Source organism: Lethenteron reissneri, chromosome 22 (assembly GCF_015708825.2).
Source record: "Lethenteron reissneri isolate LAM-NWPU_2019-01 chromosome 22, ASM1570882v1, whole genome shotgun sequence".
NCBI lineage: Eukaryota > Metazoa > Chordata > Hyperoartia > Petromyzontiformes > Petromyzontidae > Lethenteron > Lethenteron reissneri.
The window spans coordinates 9,657,900-9,682,218 of NC_083800.1; the positions used below are offsets into that span (position 1 = coordinate 9,657,900).

Genomic DNA, 24,319 nt, shown 5'->3' on the forward strand with positions numbered 1-24,319 from the left:
GATAAGCGGATACATGAGCACCAGAAGAGCGACATCATGCGCCGCTGAATGAAATATAAAAGCCCCAGCAGTTGTAACCAACCGTACAAGTCTGAGGTACACTGTCTTTTCTAATTCGCCTTGTGCCTGGCATACAGTCCCTCGGGGCTTGCAGGAATCAACCACTCGTGAAAAAAATAACCTGCTGCCAGGGATTTTTTTCCTACTCAATTTCGAAGTTTGGGTTTGTCCAGCTATTTGTGGCTTGTTTCCATGGTCAATTTGACTGATTTTCATCATCAATTGTTGGAAATAATATTTTTTTATGACTCCCATATATGGTAAGCAATTTCATTTTATCTGCATTCGCTGTACTGTACTTGCAATAAATGTATGGCAGATGTCTTAGGAAAATATATGAATTTGATGTTACTCATGCACTTCCTTGTAGGTAGTGAATACTTAATGTTGATAACGACTGCAGTATTTTCAATAACGGCAAATACGAAACATTCTAAGGAATTGGCCAAATATATAAAATAGAACCCTCCCTATAGAACAAGTAAATAATTATTGGGATGTTATACGATACAAGGACAGTTTTAATAGTATTTTATGCAGATTTTATATATATAATTTTCTTCCCACTCGCGTGCAGAAATATATTGCAATTAACTGCACAAAAAAACATACGGTGCATTATATACTGCATCCATATTGGACAGCTCCTATTTTGCACTTTCATTTTGCTTCCTATGTATTAAAGGCACACTGCTTGGCGAATAGGCATGTAACCCTCTCCTGTATAATGCACATGAGTGAGCCTGAATTGCGTGCACCATAAAAAAAAGGGGTTAATGCTGTCCATGCTGTTCGGCATATCCTGATGCTGGCTCGGTGAAACAAACATCGCCTCTCCTCCTTTGCCTGATCCCTCCCTCCAGCTCCCTTATCCTGCACGCATACACTCACGCTCTCCTCCTTTCCCCCGCCCTGCATGGAGTGGCTCTGACGGGCTACACGGGCGTTCAGCTCCCACTCCTAAACCGTCCTCTGCCGTTCACAGCGTGCAAGCTCGCCCACCCACCCGGTCACACAAAGATCACGGCGCACGGCGGACGCGCGCTCCCCCGGCTTGAGCGCATCGCCGACGCCACAAACGCCTGCTCGACGAGAGCCTGGCGGACGCTGTGTGGTGGTGGGCGAGCCAAGATGAGGGAGATGACAACATAAATCCCGCTCGCCTGGGCTGTTTGGTGAGTCTGCGCTTGGCTATTATTGTCGCACACTTCTTTCCGTGGAAAAAAAAAAACTTTCAGCTCCGTTCGTGGCCGAACCGGAGAGGGAACCGTTGTCAATGCTGAATTTTGTACCTCCTTGTTTTTTTTTTATTCCATTGAAGATACCTAACCGGTTGATGTTCGTAGATTGCATCTGAATTAAAACATTTCATCTTTTGATGTAACATTTTAAAAGATATACGTGGTTTCTTTTTTCATGCGTATAGATTTAGAATATTGGGGTTTGTTACCCCTCTTATTGAAGCATATGTTTTAGTGCTGATTTACATATCTTTAGACATAAAATAAACATTCTGTATATACAAATGTAAAGAGTGTTTGATATTAATGAGGTATTACACCGATGATTTCTGTCTATCCTCTGGAATTATGCTACCCTTTGTGGTATGATAGGTATTTTTGTAAAATCAACATAGCATTTCTTATCGAAATAAAAACATACATGCAGTGTTATTTAAAATATTCCTCATACTTTCTAATGAAACACATTACTAATTAGACATATGTTCCTGAAATTTAACACATGTGCAGTCATAAAATTATTGATTTAAAGCTGCACTATTATATACACAGAGCATTATATTTGATTTGTACAATACTGTGCATTACGTACGAAAACGTGATAATCATGTGATATGCGAGTCTAATACTGAACCGTTATCGACGAAAAAAAACTTCCCGCTTATTGATGGTACGTTAGGACTGCACTGACAAGCCGAGCGTTATTTTGTATACAATTCCTGTGAGTGTGAATTGAAGGTTAACTGTGACTCATTTTTCATTGGGCATTCATTCTTATGCCCTTATATCTCAAGCTGAGATGAAGATGACGAGCCTTCCCCCAGGGTGGTGTTCTCAAAAAAGCAGCATCTATTTATTCAGCTTTTGAAATATGCGTGTCATTTAACATGAATCGTATGTAGAACACACATAGCGTGCATGCGCGACCATGTTAGTAGTGGCTACAAACTCGGCAGCACACATTATATCACTTTCGTTTATGTCACCCCTAAGTTATTTGTCACAAGAATTATGTCGAGGCACGAAGCTATAGCATATTAGGAATAATCCATTCCTTCCATCCGATCTCAATTTATGAAAACAATATTAATGAGAATATGAACGTATTTAATTGTGGCAGTTGGCCAATGAGAAACTCCATATGTAGTGCTTGTCTCTGCTTCCACAATAATGGCATTGGATATTTTGCTTCTGTTGTCTGTGTAACCACATCGGTTATCTCCAGCTGAGCTGCACCGATTATCGTAGCCCTCCATGAGTCTAGACACGTTTGGGAATGTCTCAGAAATTATGCAAACTGCATCTTGTACTATCTCTGGGATAATGTAAGACCGGATGCTGTTGTGATTTCAGTACAATCTCAGTGCCGGTGAATGATTTTACTTTAGACTTTAAGATCCATATGTCATAATCCGACAATGTATTGTGCCAATGCCAGGTTGTGATTATTTTAGGAAGTCACTCGGCGCAATGAGTTATTCATATTTTTTTTATTGCATTTCCTCACAGGATTATGCATTTTTTAATGTAATTGGACTGTGATTCCTAACTTGGTTCACAAACTCTCATGAAATGCAGTCGGTTGTAATGAACATTTTGTGCAAGTTTCATATTGTGATGTAGAATGAATGAAAATGTGGCATTCACTGATTACCTTAAGCTTACTTGGACAGTGATTGGCTCAATTGATGGATGTCTTGGAGTTCTGCCTATGTTTGGAGAAGATGGTGGGGGATTATATTTGCAGTTAAATGCTTGTTTGGTTTCTTGAAAGCTCAAGTGACTTCAGAAACACGTTGTGATTGTTACATGTACATGAATTGTTCAACTGCTATTTTTAGTTGTTTATCCAAGCTACAGTTTGGTGTAACTATTTATTTAAAGCTGGTTCAATCGTTGCTAGAAACATCCGTTTTTTTTAAACGTGAAATTCTATTCATACCTCAGCACGAATTTTGCCTGCAGCTATTACATTGTGAAATGTGTGGGAGTGTGCTGTATTTCATCAATTAGCTCATGTTGGGATATATATATGTATACATGTGGGGTGCGGTTTGAGAGAATGTGCATGTTTGAAAGTGATAACTATATTGACACTCAAGCTATGCCAATCGTTTCAGAAAGACATTATTTTTGTTAATCTCCAGAAATTGTTTGATCTCTTTTTAGTTGCTTTTATTTTCCTCAAGCAAGACTTCAGTGTTTATTTATTTACTTACTTATAATAAGTTGATGTATTTTTTTAATCAATGTAAAAAAAGGTCAAAACATTGTTGGGTTTATTTTGAAGACATTTAACAAAAAAATCGGGTTAAAATCCCTCCAGGCTCGATGAGCATGAAGCAGTGTTCATGTCTGCTGGCAGCCACCAGCCAATGGTGATAATTCAGCGCTCCTGCAGTGGGAGCCAGCCTCTAACCATCGCTGAAATCTCACATCTGTTGTAGTGGCAGCAGTGGAATACAATATGTACTTTGAAGTCGTAGCTTGCCATTATATTAAACGAAGCATTTTCATAATGAGTCACAATATTGCTCAATAACTTAACTTGCACATTTTATTATTTTAAAATGAAAGCAATCCATTGGTTGCATTTCTGCGTATCTATAACCCTATTGTCGTCAAAAAGCTCGATATGATTTTTACTCGGAAGCTAAACAGTGTGGAACGCGATTAAGCCTTCCGACACAGGGTTGTCTGGGGTTGCCTGATTCTTTACAAGAAAGGCACACAAATGCTTGCTGATAATGCAAAACACCCCTCTGCTGAGTTGCCACAGAAATTATCCAGGCCAAGCTGCTGCATTATTGTAGATTGTACAGATGATTCCATGTCGTACTGTAGTAGGATGCATACAAAAATGTAGGCACAATATCAGTTTGTCATGTCCCCTGAGGTTCATACCACAGATACAGGTCAGATGCACAAGGTGCCATGTGTACAGGCCAGGTGCGCTGAATTTATTTTGGCCCCGTCCATTAAGTCTGAGGCATATGGCGATGTTATGCCACATCCCGGGTTCCTGCTGGCAGTGCTCACACTGTATGTGCTCACCAACTTGGCCACACAATACGTGTCTGGTGAACATCCACGTTTGTCGATGACGTGCCGTGGATGCGAATGTAAGATTTTTTTACAACCTCGCATCCGTCAATGCAGGAGCCACAATTACGTAATCGTTCTCAAATACGCACGGTTCATTGAGATGTCCTGCGAATCGAGCAAAGCAGTCGCCTTCCCATTCATCAGGACCTAAATAACGTCCCTCGTCGTCGCTTGAAGTCACTCAAGCGTTTTGGACCCACCCGCTTAAACCTTCAACAATGCGAGTTCAACCCCGATTAAACTTGGAGAGCTAAATGGAGTTCAAAAGAACTCACAAACAAACACCTTGGGAAAGACCCAACGCAGAAAATCCTTCGGTTTGATCTTCCACGAAGCTCATGGTCCACCCTAAACTGCATCGCACAAACCATGGCAGATGCGGATACCTGATGCATAAATGGAAATGAAAAACTATCCAGTGTGCGACTGTGGTCATTCAGAACATATCATACAACGATGCACTCCACTGCTCCTGACACAGATATCTAGCTTGAACAAACCTGAATGTGAAATCGTAGTTGTTGCTCTGCATCTACATCAGCCATACGAAAGAAGAAGAAGGTTGATTTGTCTTGGTGTAATATTACATCTAGATGTGCAGAATTATAATACAGTAATACACTTTACATGATTAATTTAATTTGGACAACTTACAATTCTGCAACATTGGAATGATTAATGAAGCATCAGAGTATAATTATACTTTGGAAATATAATATGATGTTTATATAGTACACTAAGTTAATGCTTTCGCACTTGAATGAACATGGGGCATTGTCCATCTGTTGTTTGTAACCCTGAGTGACTTCACATGGCAATGTCCACCCATAGGATGGCCACGTTTCACTTCCCACATAGCGGTTCTGGTTTAGTGGTCAGGGGTATTGGACTGCATGCACTCTGACCAGGATTTAAGCTCTCGTGCCGCTTTTCCACAACCGCTGGGAATATCAAATCTGTAATTGACAAGAAAATACATCACGCCAAAAAAACATGAAGGCTGGAAAACGATGAGCGCTTTGGCTTGGTTCATGAATCGGGTTGGCTCTGTTCATGAACCAGGCTTGCCGGCCTTTGCCAACGCTTCCACCACAGGCCTTCCAGGTCAACCCGACATCAAGCGGGGTCCACACTGGCTTTTATAAGGAGCAGAATTCGTTTTCCTGTGCCGGCATCAGAACCAGCGTGTACTACCAGCGATCAAATTTGCTTCAGGAACATGGTCAGAAGCAACAGATGTGAACTACCTCGCCTGGTATACAGGTCGCTGGTTTGATCCCGACCCTGGCACTCGTATATTTGGAGTTTGCATGTTCTCCCCATAGTAGCGTTTATTTTTCTCTGGGTACATCAGTTTTTTCCCTCCATATGCGTTTAGCGTTTTTGGCTGCTAAATACGCGTTTAGAGTTTTTGGCTGCTATGCATTTTCACGTGATAAGACACTTCGGTGAGCTCTCATTTGTGGCCAGGTCGCTGGTAAAAAAATAATTTTTTAGTTTTAGAAACGAAACTTGAAAAAAAGTGCACAAAAGCATAGAGATATGCAGGCTTGGATGAGAGAACATATGCCGCTTAATAACATCATTCTTACTGTCATTAAAAGTAAGTGATCTTGGGCAGGACACATTACTAGAAAGGATGATGACCAATGGTTAAGTATAGTGATAGAGTGGCAGCCAAGAAATGGAATATGTATTAGAGGACGTGAACTGAGGAGATGGAGAAATAAAATAAAATCTTGTGCAGGTGCTAGGTGGATTATTACATCGCAGGATTGCGAAAGATGGTGGTAAATTGAAGAGGGCTTCATTCAGCAGTGGATTGACCATTGCTAATAATGATGATGATGACCTTGGAACCAGTTGTGACATAACGGCGTCAATACGATGGGATGCACATCCTTAGCTTGGCACAGCCTAACCGAATCAAAGCCTACAATTAAATATAATTTATAACCGACCATTTTCAACATCACTTCATAATACTACATGCCTGGCTGTGGTAGGGTAGAGAGGGTGAAGAAGTTTTTGGGGAAATTAATCAGGATAGGCCAAACTCAAAGAGCATGGTAGCTCATGAAGTGGCGACACATGGATCTGTATCGTGCTGCTGATTTTGAAAGCCAAATGGGCCATTATTGGACTGCCAAAGCCTCCTGCTGTACAAGTGGTTTGTGGGAGGCGAACATCAGCAGCCTTCTGGATTTTCAAGCCACACACTAACCACTGCACCACTTGCGCAGATTCCATATATATTTAATAATTAATGTTTTTACGTGAGCAACAAAACACGTTATTGTTTTTTTCTGGGCAAAAGGAAACGCCAGTGTCTCCCTGATCGAGTAAGTCTTGGGTGATGTTTTGCAGCAGGTTGTGAAAATCCACATTCAAATGACAGGTGCCAGTATATCCATGCACATCCACGTTGGAAACTCACAATGGAATGTGATTATAGCTCTTGATCATTGCTATTGATAGCTCAGTTTATATATATTTTTTAAAAACTGTAATGCTGGTGGTGCTGTTGATATTGCGAATGTTTAACACTTGGTGTTGTACACACTTGTTAGTTGGTACACGAAACAAACGACGTGAAGACTCGTGCGATGGGATGAAAAGGCTTGGTTTGGTGGGGGATTTAATGTCAAGCACGCACGGCTTTCATAGACTAAGACATGCGCAAGGCATGACGCTACACCATGGCAACATTTCCAAGGGGTTGCTGAGTTACTGAGGACGTGCTTCACACTCTGCATGATATCAGACAAATCTGTACGGTGATTTGAATGATGGACTATGGACATTTGGGGGTTTGGAGTGGCAGTCGGTTGGGTGGATGCATGCGTGTATGGCTGTACTGTTCGGCTTGCTTTTGTTATAATGTCATTTGTGATGGCACCCTCTAAGCGCTCAGCTTGAACTGAATGCAGGGTATAAATTATAATTTTCAAGAGTACACAATGGTGAATGCAATGTAGTGATAGTGCATGTTGCTGCTTTCATATGCATGTGTTCAAAACATGTATGTTCATTCCCTCCCCTCGAAAAATGTATAGAGTATGATGAGCTTCCTCCATCATCTGAATAAAGCATTTGATACGTACATTATTTTTTCTTTTCGTTTTATAACAACCAAACATGTATTTTAATTGGCGAGCTCGTGTTCAACGTACCATACCCTCGGATGTATATATTATTTTTAAACGAGGAAGACAACCGAAATTAATTACAACCTTCCGACTAAGATAGCCTCCTAAACTATATAAATTAAATGTTTGCCCAACCACTCTATCTCCATCAGTTAAGGTTCTTTGTCAAAAACTGTACTGTCTAGTCTCATGAATATGGTAATAGGTTTTGGGGACCCTCACTGACAGATGATGAACAAACATTTGTGGTTTTAAGGTCAAATATTTGTTTGTTCATGTGGAGAGATAATGCGTTCTGAGCCATGGCAATCACATTGGAGGTGATCAACTGTTTGTGCATCGCTCTGCTTTCTCATGTTGAAAGCAGTCAACCTGCTTCACACACAGGCTAAGTGTCTTGCATTTAGTTTTTACACTGGAGATTAATCCAACATGATAAGCTGATATTTGACAAAGCATCCCAACACCATTTGCCGATTCCCAATCGGTGTAATTCATATCTGAATGGCAGTTGTTTTTGTTCCCTACACTGCCCATTGGAGTTGCTTCGGGATGTTTATTTCCATACTAATTTCCCTTTTACATCATAAGTACTATCTTTGCATTCATATTCTCGATTCAGAACACTTTCTTCACTTGTGATGTGACCACTCACCTCACAGGAGTTGTGAGCTGACAAAAAATATCTAAGTGAGACTTTTAGCATCTTGGTATCTAGACGGAACATTTTTTTTTATATGAAAAAATGAGATAACCACGAGTAATGGTCATTGAAACAGTTATCACAGAACATTCGTGAAAATGTACACTTATGACATTGTTACATTTTCTACCCATAGTAGTGTTTTATACATGGATATCCAGCTTACATATTCAAGTAAAACTGTCTCCCAGTAAGTCAATAACTTTGATTTACAGTGCCATTCATGTACATTTTCATATTGGTTGAGTAATTGTAAAATAATTAGTAGAGCTATAGAATACTTTTGGATAGGAATTGGATATAATCCTATTTTTATTTAAAAGATGTTTTCTTATTAATCAGAATCGGATCAAATGACCAGACCAATTGAGCATGGATTGGAATGTGATCCAATCAGGGTCGAGTCACATTCTGATTGGCTGATTCAATATAACTGATCGGCTTAGTTTCTTGGTATGCATCTCGTCATCATTTATCGACAGCCACTCTCTAGCCCCTTCTAGATGAAGACCTCCCCACAATGCGGCCAATGTTCATGGCCGTTTAATGACAGAACTCATCTCACTCCTACACGTAAGCTGATCTCATCCCTCAATCTCTGAGGTGGCTAGCCTTCTCGGGTGCTTTCTCACCGTCATTTGCCATTTTGTCACCAGTCTTGGCCTAAATTGGCTTAAATTCCAGTCGCGATGTGTCCTGCCGATGCCCGCTTATTCTTCTTTAACGTCAATATGATGCTCCCTGATCCACGTGTTATTCTTTTAGTGTCTCTTCCAAGCATATATCTCTATACTTTTTGTGCACAATTAAGATTTTGTTGCGTTTTCTTTGTCAGTAGGCCATGTTTTTGATCAATATGTTGTGAGTAGGTAAATGTACCAATTTAAAGAATATAAGTAATTATATAAACACATCTTAAAAGACAGGCATACTTCGCATATCGCTGCTTGCAAGCAAGCAGCAGGTGTGATGCAAACAAAGGCATATCTAAAGACAGCTACGCCATGATGCGATGACGCCATCAGACATTTTTTTTACTTTGAATTTTTATCATTGAAATGTTTTTCTTTATTTTTAAAAATACAGTTTTTTTACAATTTTAGTTGTATTCTTGATCGCGTAACTGTGAAACACATAGGCATACGCGTTAAGAATGTCCCTAAAATATGAATCGCGAAACTGCAAATTAGCGCTATGGAAGGGGGGGTGGGCGCGCATTACGCGTGGGATCACTGTCGTCCCAAAGGTCAGCGCTGTTGTACCAATAGAGGGTTGTATTCCTATGTCGTGAAATACAAAGTTTCCAATTTACAAACTAGTCTGGGGCATATATAATTTTAACACCTTATATTAATTGTGAGCATAATTACATCTCGTATCATATATTTATGATGAATTTTAAGACGTTGTTCTCGAAAAGATATACAAGATACATATGCAGCAAAACGTAAGGTTTCCAAATCTATATTCTCCACCTTCACTAACCCATACTTGCCAGTGGAAAGTATGGTCAAAGAACACACACAATGTATATGGAGTGAAAAGGCCCTCAACCAGCAGTGGATGTACACACATGTATATTTAAGTAATGCCGTATTTCATAACATCATATTATGCAACATTCAAAATACAATTTATCTTAGCCTATCTGACTTTGATGTTTCGATAAATGGAATTGCGAATCCATTTTTTTAATCAGAATCAGCATTGGGTTGTGATCAGACCTGTTTTATTCAGAAACCATCAGACGCAAACCATATAACCAAAATACAACAATTATGATCTATTGAGATTGTAAGACATGTCTTATTACAATTGGATGTGTAGTCTACTGATGAATGGGTACAAATGTAGACGAGTTTAAAACCGTTGATATCACCGAGGAACGTTTTAAATTTGCTATATGAGTCTAGCCACACAGATATACTGTCATCTTCGATAACAAAAGTCGAACCTTACATTGCTATGAAAGAGCACTTTCAGGAAACTGAGCTGCAAATTATTATTGTGAGCCAGTTCTCATAAAAATGCATCACTGAAATGTTTTGAAGTAGTCTGACATGGGTGCCAATATTCCTCAGCTGTATTGTATGATTTAATAGCCAATTTTTTTGTAAGCTAATGTTGCTGCAAATGACTATGAAAGTGGTTGGTTGCGGCTCTCATTAAACTTTGAAGGTGACAGAAGAGGCCAAATGACCTCAACAGCTGCACTCAGTGCACGATTTAAATCTGTCTGAATCAGCAGGTATCCTAACTTATTGGTAGTTATATTAATTAGGAAGCTCAAATTTATCACAGTTCATATGGAAAATTGGAAGCAATCTTTCATCCCATAATAGTTCTGCACAAAACATCTCTTGTGCTATGCAAAGATTTTCATTCTCAAAATCTCCAATAAATGTTAATATTTTCCTGTTCGATTGTCCGTACTATTTCAATTACCACACTCTATATTTTCAGTCGTACCTTGAAAAGTTAAATTTTCCTAATTTCATCAATACGGGCAAGTACAATATTTATGTGTAGGCATGCGTAATGATTCAATCAGTTTATTGTAGGCTCTTGTATTTGTGCTTCATAAATTGCCTTGCTTCACAGTAACCATTCCAATAATGGGCAACTGAATCAGCAGAGGGCATCAGAGAGAAAAAAAAGTTGGTGACATTTTTGGAATTAAATTTAAAAAAGTAAAAGTCATGATTATATAATACTATGATTAACATCAACACAACATGCAAGTGCAGCCTTGTACGCCTTTTGGTGTCATCTGGTCCAACACCAATGGAGACTAGGCTCTAAGGAAAGCTGTCTCGGGTGTGGACCAATCAACTTCAAGGACAGTGCATATTATTATCATTATCAGAGTTGTTTCTTTTTGTTTGCATTTTGACTACTTGTGTTGTGGTTATTGCAAACATGATGCCTTGTATAAAGGTGTCAGTTTTGTACCAGTTTAAAGGGTAAAAACCTACTACTGCAGCCTTTTTGTCCATATTTCAACCATACTCCACCACGCTGGGTAGTGTTGATTGCAGAAGATGGGGAGCATAGCAACACAATTCTGCACTACCGTTTTCTGACCACCTTGTTGCACCGCCCCACAACTGCCAATGACAAACCTGTTGTGCATGGTGGTCACCCAATGGAGCCCTATCTGGGGCTCAACCCTACTCAGCTTCTCCTACGATTATCACGGTTTGTTACATATGGTGCAAAAGTAGTTCAACATACACAAGTACTTTAATTTTCAGAATATTTGGTCAGAGGCCATCACCACCACATGTTCATATAAACAATTATTGCGTTGTGTTTATCGTGGCATGTTTAGAATCGAAAAAAATACCATTTTGCTTTGCCACCTACCAACCCTTCGAAATTTGAATAACAGCATAAGCTCTTGCACACCCATAATTAGAATCTCCGGAAACAGAGGATAAAAGTCAACAGTAATATAATTAAATACGCTTTTACCTAACACAGTGCCTCCATATTATGTCTTTCAGCACGTTGTTTCTTTGTCAATGCCACCATCAACGGGACTCTTCTTTACATCTTTAACATTATCAATTCCCAGCATGGGTCAAAAAATATGTACAGAGAAGGCTTTGTGGTGGTCCCAAAGGGACACAGTTCCAAGGGGCCGTCCCTGCCATGTGACTCACCCCACCCACTACCCATGATACCCCACGTTCATCTGTACACCGCGGATGGGTGCAGTGTTGGCTATCGCCACCTTGGTATGAATTTGAATACAATATTCATTTTCATCATCAGGATTATGAGAAAGCAGAGAGAATGCCATACAACTACGTGTCTTCTTTCCTTCTCTTTGTCCTATACTCAAACTTTTCGACTCTAATGCTGTTAACGTTACGATAGAAATAATGAAATACTAAATTTTTTACATCACCATGGGCCCTAAGGCGCTGTCCCTGTGGAGCTCATTTACACTGACCATGTTGGTTCCAGTCACCGGCAGTTAGTTTCCTACTCAACATCAAGGCAATACGATCAGTACCACAGGCAACATCTTTTATTCAATATTCTTCAAAGTCAGAAAGCAATCGGTAGGATACAGGGCCATTCTCGATTTAAGGAGACTCAACCTGTTTTCTCAACAGACAACACTTCCAAATGGAGTATCTCAAGTTAATCAGAATTACCCTGCAATCAAACTACCTCCAGGATGCCTGCCTTCATATATATTTCGTTCATTTCTCAGTCCGCTTGTCCTGGTGAGGGTCGCGGTTCTTAACGTTTGGAGGTCATTACCTGTAGGATGCTCTATATTATACATGTTTCACCAAGATGTTGGTCGCCCTAGTTTCCGCAATCAGAGAATGAGGAACACACAATTACCCCTATCTGGATGACCCACTTGTGAGAGCATCATCTCCAGAAAAGCTGTAGAAGAACACAACGGTCACCTTGCCTTGTGCTGAATGACCCCAGGTGGGTGATCAACCCTGCCAAGCATATGCTCCAACCTTCACAATGGCTGTACAAAGTGGGAGTAGACATCTGGAAGGACAGCCGCCTGATGTGCCTCCTGGATCAGATGGCAACTGTGATGGCTCAGCTGCCAAAATCACTGCATAGCAAGAGTTCGACACAGGCGAGGGACTTCCTGATGCTGGCCTCCACCACAAACGTTACCTCCGCACCTCCGATTAGCATGGTTGGCTACATACGGTGTGAAAGAAGTTCAATATACATACATACGTTATACTGTGGACAAGACTAAACAACGAGACCCTTGCAATGGGCTCTACTGCGGAGCTGGGATCCACTGACAGGCAGAATCAAGCAGGTTGTGTGGTTAACCACGCAAGCCATTGACAGTCTCCTATGGCGGATGGACTGAACAAATCTACAGGCGGCTCTCCTGCTGGGGGACCAACTGACGGAACTCATCCTGGAAACGGATGCCAGCCTGTGTGAGTGTGGCACCCATCTACATGGTCTGCCAGCCCAGGGCAGATGGCAGTCACACTTCGGGGAGCATCAATCTGCTCGAGCTCTTTGCCATCCAACTGGCACTCCTACACTTTCAAAAGGTGACCCATCAGGAATCCATGCTTATTTGCTGTGATAATACAATGGCAGTAGAAATGGTGGACCACCAGAGATCCCCGAGGGTTTGCCCCCTCAATGTTGTTGCCAAAGCACTCAGTCAAGGATGTGTCGACCCAGGGGAATGGAAACTGCATCCTCAGCTGTTCAGCTTTCGAAGCGGGGTTTCCTTCCACCTCGACATTGACCTTTCCGCGGCGGTTGAAAACCACCAGTGATCGGAAGTACGTGAAATACATATCATGCTTCTGCGCCAGCAGAGTGCTGGCGGTCCACGCCTTTATGGTGCCATGGGATGAGGGTAATCTATATGCTTTTCGTCAGTGGGCCCTGATACCCAAGGTCATCGCCAAGATTGGGAGGGACATAGCTTTTTTGCTGCTGATTGCTCCACAGAGGTCTTGCCGACAGTAGTCTTTTGATGTTTAAGACCTGCTTTGAAAACCAATCTGGGAGGACCTGCTGGGACAACAGCACATTATCTGACAAGACATGAAACATTTTTGGTGGACTGCCTGGATATTGAGGCGGTAAGGCTCATACATCAGAAGGGTGGGAGAGCTACAGGCACTGATAGCCAATCCCCCCTTACCCCCTTCACAGCCTTCCAGCTGTAATGCATACAATGGACCACCAGTTGGCTCATTTCTTGAGAACTGCTTCGTGTGTTCAGTTTGTTGTCCTTCCCCGACACCTCCGATTAGCATGGTTTGCTATGTACGGTGTGAAAGAAGTTCAACATGGAGTTTAGGGTATGTGCCGTACGGTTTGTTCTTCATGGCAAGTCTGTTTGGGCCAGTGCAGCCTCGAAGACATGAATCTCAGTTTGGATCCGCGAATGCACTACCCACTCTTATAGGATTTGTCACAGACTTTCAACCAGAGACATTCAACCGGAGCAGTCACCATTTCCTGGGCAAGGGTCTCCAGTGTTCCATTGGAAGTCATGTCCAAGGCAGCTATGTGGAAGTCACCCCAAACCTTTGTACATAACTATCACCTGGACACATGGGCATCATAAGACACCTCCTGTGGGAGGGCAGTCTTTTCAGTTTCCGATTAGGAGAGGCCAGTCCTTCCTCTAGCTGACCAGATATGGTATACTGCTCATATTAAAGATGTGGGTGTTAGCACTGACAAAGAAATGAAAAAAGTTTGATACCTCGGTAAAAAAAACTTGTTTTTCAAATCAATGCCGCCATCCATGGGACTCCCCCCTCTCCCATTCATCCCCGCACTTCCGATTAGCACGGTTGGTTACTTACAGGGTGAATGAAGTTCAAGTTCAACATACATACTAGCCTCTACTCACAATTATTTGGAGTGGTTCTGATCTTCTCCTTGTTCTGTTTTTTGTGAGACGTTGGACACTCTTTGGTTCAGTTAGTGTCCATGCCCTCGATTGGAAATTCTCTCCCTTCGGAGGGTTCTTTGTATCAGATCTATTATCTCTTTCTTCGTTTTCTCCAAGCTGTTCAATCTTGTGTTCTTGGACAGCAAGGCTGTCGTTTCTGTGTTTTATTCCTCTACCCTTAACTGTAATTCAGCTCGTGAGTATTGAGGGATCATGGGTAGAGAGCGGGGTAAGCCAGCTGGAAGGGGCGATTCCTTCGGGACTGCCTCAAAGCATTCTCTGCACACGTCTGCGGCCCATGCCGGGAATTGCTAACAATAAAGATGTAAAAAATAGTCCCGTGGATGGTGGCATTTACCTAAAAAGCAAGTTTTTACCAAGATATAAAACCTTAAGTTATTTTGGTACGTGCATATTTTATAGGAATAGATAATTACCTTCATTCAGGTGATTTTATATACACTTTAATTCAATATAATAAACCTATAATGTTGTTCTTCATTCTAGACGTAACTTGCAGGAAGGTACATGAACTACAGGTGGACCTCACATTGCGAGCCTATTAAAGGGGGTTTAAAAGAGAGAAAAGTGAGGTGTTTTTGCAGCCAGAGTTAGAGAGAAATTAGATCAGAGATTAGTCGGGGTAAGGCCATGGAGAATGTTGTAATGAGGTAATGGCATGGGAATAGTTTTCTAGTGCAGTAGTTGTCAATGGGAATGGTATACCAACCAGTGCTCGCTAAATGAACATAATGCACTTGATAACATGGAATGGGCGGGGTGGAATGTGAAAGAGTGCATCTCACACGAGTCAATGAAAAACTTGAAAGTCGTGTTCATGTTACTATAGCTTATAAAGAAAGTTCATTTATAAAGCATACCCACACGTCTCCTAATAAATTAGTCAAACCATATTATATATACATAATGCAAAAATATGCAGTGGATTGACCATGGCTGATGATGACGACGATATCTTAAATAAACGCTGTTTATGGAGTTTTGTGTAAATACTGTTTTGTTTTTCCATCTTTGTATTGATATCAAAAAAGCATACTTGACCAACAACTATAACTTTTTAAGAGCAATTCATATTTGCTAAGTCATTTATGCAAAAGCTGAATATAAACTACTACTACCCGTGAAGAAATTCAAAGTTTTGTGCTGGGGACCTTCCAGAACCTGCATCGCAAAAATAATAAATATATTTCAGTCCATCGTTGAAACATTACTGAGATGAGTGCTTGCATTGAGACATTCTGTTTTAATGTCATTCAGCCTTAAACAATCCCTTTGTGCCAAGCAGCGTCGTATTAACGTGTGAGAAACGCTCACAGAGGGTTTCATGGTTATAGTTTGATAAAAGTGACATGTATGAGAACAATATAACGGATGCAATGACTGCACGATGCACAGCTGCTCTCTGTGATATACATAAACATTTCAGAGAGAACAAAGAAATACGTCGATCAAACTAATGAAGTATTCATCTTTATTTTTCTGAGGATGCCATAATGTAAATAATAGTAAGACAGTACTTTATATTATTATTGTGGTGTATTGATTGAGATTAACATGCTCAAAAGAACAACAAAAAACTGTAGGAAATATATATCGTTTCAGAGTATGAATAATTAGCCCTCATTAATTCAGATGCCATCCTGTGATTACAATCTTTATTACAGACGAACCCTAACTAAAGAAGAACGGTGAAGTAAAAACAATACAGAAAGCCATTCTACCAACAGAGCCTCGGACATGTTGAGGAATCTAACCGTACAAAGAAATGTGCACACAGAAACATAAATATAGAAATAGACAAAGACGTTCCATGCGCCTCCTATATACGAGTACTTTTCAGACTGATATGAAGCTTACCATTATTTTTCGCTGCCTTAAAAAGAACGTATTTCTCAATCTTGCCTAAAAGTTATAGTGATCTGGACATTGATAGAATTAAACTGTGGTTGATGTTTAGGTACCTTGCTATGCTTCTATTCGAGTTTCATTTTACAAAAGCACTCCAACCTGCTTTTACTCGACAAACTCTTCCATAATTTTGACTCTGGTTCACCTCCAATAACTGCTCTCTCTCTATATATATACTGTAATTGGTTTCATTTTAAATTGTGTCCCTCAATAATTATATTTATTTGTTTAGCATGAATTTGGTTTTGCTCACATTAATATTGGACACAAGTGTGCAGGGGCCTCTTTATGTTCTGCGACAATTTCCTGCAATTCATTTCCATTGGTTATGATAATGACAATGTTGTCACAAATCTGAACTGGTTAGTAATTTTTAATTTATGCCTTTATTTCTCCAATCCACTTTTCAGATATCATCTTTTAATACTGCAGTGAACAGCCTTGGTAAGAGCAGTCCCTTATGTATTTTAGTGAAGAGAGTGCTATTAAGATGTTTATAATAGGTAATACATGAAACCTTTTTTAGTACTTGAATTCCATTTTAGAACCAAGGGCCACAGCAATTGGAAAGTTTTCTTATTTATTTTACTGCAGTTCTTTGGCCTGAAAATAAAGTGGATTAGTAAGAGAATATGTGGGAAGGAAGCAGTGGCACAGTGTTTCGTGTACTGTGCATGTTTACCTGGACGCTTGAGTTCGATTCGTGGCCATATCTAAACCTGGGCTCCTGAGCTTGATTAGTGTCCATAGCTAACATCATAGGCAAGCAGCATTTGTGCAAGTTGTGAACACCTATGGCTGGCATGATACAGTATAACGAACCCTTCATCCAGGAGTGGATTATTTATTATTGTTGTTGTATTAGAAACATAAAATTATTTATTTTAGCCGCTATACATTTCTACATGACAAACCAATTCCTCAAGCTATCATTTGTGGCCAGGTCGCTTCTGACAAAGATGCTAAAAGCTCAGTGGGCTTTACCTGGTAATACCTTACCTATAAATGCCATTTTTTGTCTGTCTGTCTGTGTGTGGCTGACACTTGTGAGGGATTTGGCTCACGAACCGTGGGGTTTCTGTTTTCAAAAGTATCCAGGTAGCCCCGTGGTGAGCCAGCGCTATTCCGATTTCGCGCCCGTCACATTTAAAGTACTTTAATTAGTAATTTAGTGCAGTTTTGTTATTGATTATTTGCACCTCCCAGCGCACTAATGCACGCATCTACGCATGCGTGCCCCCTAGCGACACGTACGCGTTCGGTGGGGGGGATTCTCATTCGCGTTAAAAATGCAATACAAAAACACAAGACTGAGGTACATACTTCAAAGTGTGATTTCCTACCCCCCCCCCCCCCCCCATGTATGCAAAACTACTAACGGGTTGGTAAATACTAATATTATAGAGCTTGCGTACTATTACTGTACAGCGGGATGGTTTGGAGGGGGGGGGGGGGGGGGTAGCGGCCCAGCCTGCCAAGGTGCCACCTCGGCCGGCTGGGCAATCTAGGCTAGGCCTGGGGCTCTGCACGGGACTAGGCCTCTCCACTACACTCTGTGAATTGAGTACTATTAAAGAGTTGATATATACTTTTATAGAGTCGGTATATACGACTATAGAGTAGATAGATACCACTGTAGAGTGGGTACATACCACTGCAGAGTGGGTACATCCTACTATACAGTTTGTAGGTACTGCTACTGTCGAGCGGGTGGTGGGGGAGGGGGTTATAGCAGCCCAGCCCTGGCTTGCTAAGGTGCCACCTTGGCCGGCTGGGCAATCTAGGCGAGGCCGGGGGCTCTGCACGGGACTAGGCCTCACCACTGCACTGTTAAGTACTATTTTCTTGCTTCTTTCGCTAAACTCACGTAAATAGAAAACTAATATTTCAAAATAAAGTTAGGAATATTAAAATAATAATGTGTGTCTGTAGAAAACTAATAAAAAAGATAAAGTTAGTAAATATTAAAATAATAATGTGTGTCTATGTCCGTGTGTGTGTGAGTCGATGTGCATGTGTGAGTCGATGTGCGTGTGTGTGAGTCTGTGTGTGTGTAAGTCAATGTGTGTGTGTGAGTCGATGTGTGCGTGTAAGTTAATGTGTGTGTGTGTGTTTAAGTTAATGTGTGTGTGTGTAAGTTGATTTGTGTGTGAGTGAGTCGATATGAGTGTGTGTGTGAGTCAATGTATGCGTAAGTCGATGTGGGTGTGTGGGTTCATGTGAGTGTGTAAGTCCCTTTCTTTGTGTGTGTGTAATTCCATGTGTGTGTGTGAGTCGATGTGTGTGTGTGTAAGTGAAAATTTTAAAAATTGTGTGTGCGTATGAGTCGCTGTGTGTTTGTAAATCGATCTGTCTGTGTGTGTAAGTCTGTGTGTGTGCTTAAGTCGATGTGTGTGTGTGTGTGCGTCGATATGTGTGTGGGAGTCGATGTGTGTGTGTGAGTCAATGTGTGTGTGTGAGTTGATGTGTGTGTGTAAGTCCGGCAAAAACAACCTCCTACCTCCTCGTGGTGCCAGACGACAACGCTGTGGTGGGCAGTGCCGTGGGGGGAGGGCCAATTTCAATTGGCATTTCCCTTCATGGCCTTTGGAACCACCACAGTGGCCAAATAGGGCTCTGGATGGGTGTGAGGGGCTGGTAACCCTTCCACCTTCAATTAACTACCACTTAACTACAAGGTAAAACATTTATTAAGCTTGTGCCGGAGGTCCCGGGGGGATAGGCGTCTATAATGTCTCATGGCCAAACCCCATTTGACGGTGCCAGGAAACTGAATCCCTACCCTCGGGGCTCCTCCAGAAACAACAAAAAGCCACTTTGGATGGCCACGTGGAATGTCTGAATGCTCACTGCGGAGGAGAGGCTGCCACTCCTCTGTCGGGAGCTGGACCAGTACCGCCTGGATCTCTGTGGTATTCAGGAGGTCCGGTGAACCGGCTCTGGCTCCTGCCACCATGAGGGGTAGACAGTCCTCTACTCGGGGCAGGAGACTGCCAAACAACAGGGAGTGGCTCTTCTTCTGAACAAAAGAATGAAGGGGGCGTAAGAGCATGGCGGTGAGGTGTGGGAAGCTGTAAGCCCCAGGCTACTTTGGGCTCACCTTCCCATTAACCAGAGGCGAGGAGTGGTGGTCATGGTTACTTATGCCGCCACCGAAAACGAACATCCATGGAGGGATGCAGGCAAGGCCGATGAGTCAGATGCCTTCTATGACCTCCTGTCACAGGTGCTGGCTAAAGTGGCCCCTCGTGATAGAGCCATCTTGTTGGGTGACTTCAATGCCCGAGTTGGACATGATGCTAGCACCTGGTCTGGAGTGATTGGAAGACATGGGCCAGATCAGCTCAATAACAAAAGTATGAGGCTGCTAGATTTTTGTGCATCCCATGGGCTTGTAATTACCAACACGCTGTTCCGGCATCGGCGCATCTACACAACATCATGGATGCATGCCGGGTCCAAGAAAGAACATCTGCTGGACTACATGGTGACAGAACAGCGGATGTGGGCCCATGTTCTTGACACCAGGACCTACCATGGAGCTGATCTGCCCACTGACCATCGATTTGTTATCTGTAAGATGCGCCTGCCATTCTTGAACTCCGGTGGTGGGTGTACAGCCAGGACCCATTCAAACCCATAGTGGCATGGTCTCAGCTAGTTGATGAAAGTTGCAAGTGAGAATTTCATCATCACTTGCAGTTGGGGTTGGCATCATCCCCCACTCCTTTTGATATTGAGACGAAATGGGCGAGATTTAGGACTGTGGCTCATGCAGCTGCAATGGCTGCTTTGGGTACACGGTCCAAACCTCCTCAGAGACCCTGGCTGACAGAGGAGGTGTTGAGAAAAAGCGACAGGCCCACTCTCATCATCTACAACATCCCACGTCAGAGAATGAGGAGGCTTACCGCAGTCATCGCTCAGAGGTTCGGAGAGCTATGATGTGCTGCAAGGATGGTTGGTGGTCGCGGGTTTCTGAGGAGATGGAGTCTGCCTCAATGGCCCGCGATCACAAATCGCTCTTTAATTCCATAAAAAAGTAACCTGTGTGAGTCGATGTGTGTGTGTAAGTCCATGTGTGTGTATAAGTCGATGTGTGTGTGTCTTTTTCGTCCGGGCAATGCCGGGTACTTCTCGATGGTATATATATATTTGTTTTATTTGTATCTTTTATGATTTGCTTACATTTTCTACACTTTGTACTCCTGTCATGTATTTGTATTTTTTGTTGTTGCAATATTCTTATCTGCGTGTACTTAACATCTGTGAAAAAGAGCTTTATAGTTCATTGGATTCCTTTAGTATAGGTACATATTCTGATTCTGATTAAGATACTGTGTAAGAACTGCCATCAGATATTAAGTAATTCCACGAATCCAAATGTCTGATAAAAATGGCTTTACAGTTGATGGTACTGGCTACTATCCTTGGCAGGAGCCACTTACTGCTGTCGTAACCAGTGGGAAAAATACGAATCATGGCATTTGAAATAATATTAAAGAATAAAAGAAAGCCTATAAAATAAATTGATGCAACTAGCTGCATGAACCACCCAGAAACCAACAAACATGTCAACGTTATTTTTGCCTCGATAAAAACAAGCCGACTCTATACTTGAGGCAGGGGCACTGCGAGTCGCTTGTCGTGGTGAGTGATTTCCCCCTGGCAATATTGCCCTCAACGGGACTGCTTTTAGTGCTTAAGCATACGCAATTTAAAACGAAGAATTGCTGTGCCAGCCTTTCATAGTTTACAAACATGGAAAATCAAATAGCAGCACAGAGTGGTGAAAATCTAGGACATGTGCAACGCATTTATGTGTATATATATGCATGCATGTGTGTACGTATGGTCGGCTGTATAAGTAAAGGTGTGGTCGTGCAATGACTTGTACACGCCAACTGTTGGTGGAAGGGCCTCCACTGGTACGAGCTCTATAGGGTATCTATCCTACTCTTCCATGCTGGGCAGATGTGAGGTGGTCGGACCCACACTTTACCCCACCACACGGGACTTTATGATTGAAGACTGTACCGCACCCATTTATACTGATGGGTGGATAGCGGTGAGGTGGGATTTAATAAACGTGATAAAAAACATTTTTTCCTATGGCTACACCGGGAGAACTGGTGATCTCCGGATTTCAAGTCCAGTGTGCTGACCATTACACCATGACTACTTCCCTACGTATGGAATATATGTACACTTCTACGTGGAGAGGAGTTCTGTTTTATACTACACCACGATCCAAGTAACCCAATTTTGATCCCTAATATATGCACAACACCGGTAGCAGGTGACATTTCAGCCTTGGTTAGGCTCCTCTTAGGTCAGCTTGGTTTAAATTTAGTGCATGGTGCCAGGAAAACAAAGGTGGTAGGGAATGGTGCTGTCTCACTAGCCCCTTAGGTGCTTTGTCTTAATAAGACACTCGATAATGATCCTTGCCCAGATTTTCACGGACCTTAATGTCTTTGTTTTTTGCCTATACATTGCTGGGGGCATGTATGTGTATACGTGTTTATCTTGAACGCCAGACTGGTTGTCGTTTTCTTTCCTTTGGGCAAATACACTTTACCTTTCATGTACTACATTTATTAGATTTGCTGATGCAGCAATCCATGGTAATATAATTCTCACCACTGCTGCAAGCTTTTTTTAAGTGGGTCCTACAATATGTTAGCTTCTCCCTCTAATATCCTGGTTGCATACAAGCTCTCCACACCATGGAGATGAGGATGCTCAGATGGAGCCTCGGGCTCACTCGATGGGATCGTGTCAGGAATGAAGACGTTCGGAAGCGACTTGGTGTGGCCCCCATTGCGGACAAGATGCTTGGGGCAAGGCTTCGGTGGTACGGCCATGTGATGCGAAGTGAAGAGTCATCAGTGGCCAAGACTGCCGTGCGTATTGAGCCAGAGGGCCGCCGTCCACGCGGACGTCCGAAGAAGCGATGGATGGACCGAATAAAGGAAGAAATGAAGACGGTCAACGCATCCCCTGAAGATGCCCTGGACCGAGCCAAATGGAGAAGACAATGCCGAAAAGCGGACCCTGCGCCACAGCGGGAACAACGCTAGGAAGAAGATACAGGTTGGCAATGTTGTATAATTTTCTATAGTTTGCGAATGATTAAAACCCAACACGTCTGTGGTATTGTACAAATTCCAATCGATAATATTGACTCTGGAGGTTTATTTGCTGTTTTTATTTTTTTCCATGTAAAAATGCGGCACATTTTATTTCGGAACTACAGCTCAGGCATTTATTGAGGAGAGTAATTTATATTAATGTACCAAGTTGCTGCTTCATTGACTTTATACAAAGAATAAGATGTTTAATGCAAAAAAGCTAATATTTTGGATTGTGTCAATCCACTGGTGGATGAAGACATCCCCACTCTGTTGGTCATGGGGGTTGTTTGCTCATTCTGTACCATGTTGGTGAGTGTGGCAAAGGGATAGCGGAGGGAGCCCAGGACCTGCTCAGATACCACTGTCCATTGCTGTTCATCGCCAGGACATCAACTTCAGATCAATTGGGGTTCACAGTGCAGTGTGCTGGCTATTGTGCTACTGCTACACCCAAATAAGATGTAAATTGAACATGAAAACATGTTCTTTTCCCTGTGACTGAAAGGAAACAAATAACAGAACGTTTTTGATGACGACAATTCTTTAGGAAATATTGAGGTAGAAAGCAATTTTTTTAAACGTGGGTGACATTCGGTTTATGCGATGTATGCAGCTTTAATCAACAGAGAGTAGTGAGTGGATGTTTTTACATCTTATATAGACTATATATAAATTAATAAGACCCTAAGTTATTTGTTATTATTATTAACCAAAATTGTGTAATTGGTTTTATAGTATGTGTTATGGCTCACTATATAAATATAAGTTTTACACCACAATAGAACATTTGTATTGCAATTTATCAGCTTTGTTGGTGGTGAAACAAATACCTAGGCAAATACTTCCACATTTGCATGCAGTAAAAGTGATTTACCACTCTTTCATGGCAGTTTTGTGTATTGCATAATTTTTCCTGCTGCTTAAATTCGACATGTGACATTGTGTGAAAAGCATTTAAATGACATTACACAGTGGTATTGATACCTCCCTCATTATTATTGACCAATTTTAGTACATGCATTCCAGTGTAATTAAGAATGACCCAGTACTAGTTTTATCGTGTTTGTATATATGGGTTATTCCAGTGGTCACTTACATCTATGGCAGTGCATCGGGAATGTGTCTATATAATACTCCACCATTTTTAAGGCTTTTTAACTAAGCTTAAGAGGATCAGACTGTTTAAACATTACAACTCATGCATTTGCTGTCTTTTGTCTCTGTCTGCCAGTTTGTCCATCTATCCATCTGTCTGTGTAACAAGCGGGGTTGTGGGAGGGAGCATGATAACTCGGACATATCATCCAACATGAAAACAACTTTAGTGTAAACTTATGTTGCTATTAAGAACTTACCCTATGGAAATGTAAGCCATGCAAATTGATCAAAGCATGCATACATACAAAGCCTTGCCAGTGCCCTCCCTGGCAAATCCACTGCCTGATTCACATTGTCAAATTGATGGACGTGCTGCTTCCTGCGCACCTGCCGTGAGCTCGACCGTTTTTGTCACTAATTAAATACGGCCGAGGACAAATATGAGTTTGAATTTTTTGCAGACTCCC

General features: G+C 41.7%; 1 protein-coding gene across 1 annotated transcript in view; it reads left to right on the top strand.

Annotated features, from left to right (window-relative positions):
* Nucleotides 1–1,033: 1,033 nt before the first annotated feature.
* ADGRA1 (adhesion G protein-coupled receptor A1) overlaps nt 1,034–24,319 on the top strand; it is a 265,969-nt gene continuing 242,683 nt past the window's right edge. The window contains exon 1 of the mRNA XM_061556541.1: nt 1,034–1,235. The gene's annotated coding sequence lies outside the window, so the exon portion shown is untranslated. The remainder of the gene's footprint in view (nt 1,236–24,319) is intronic.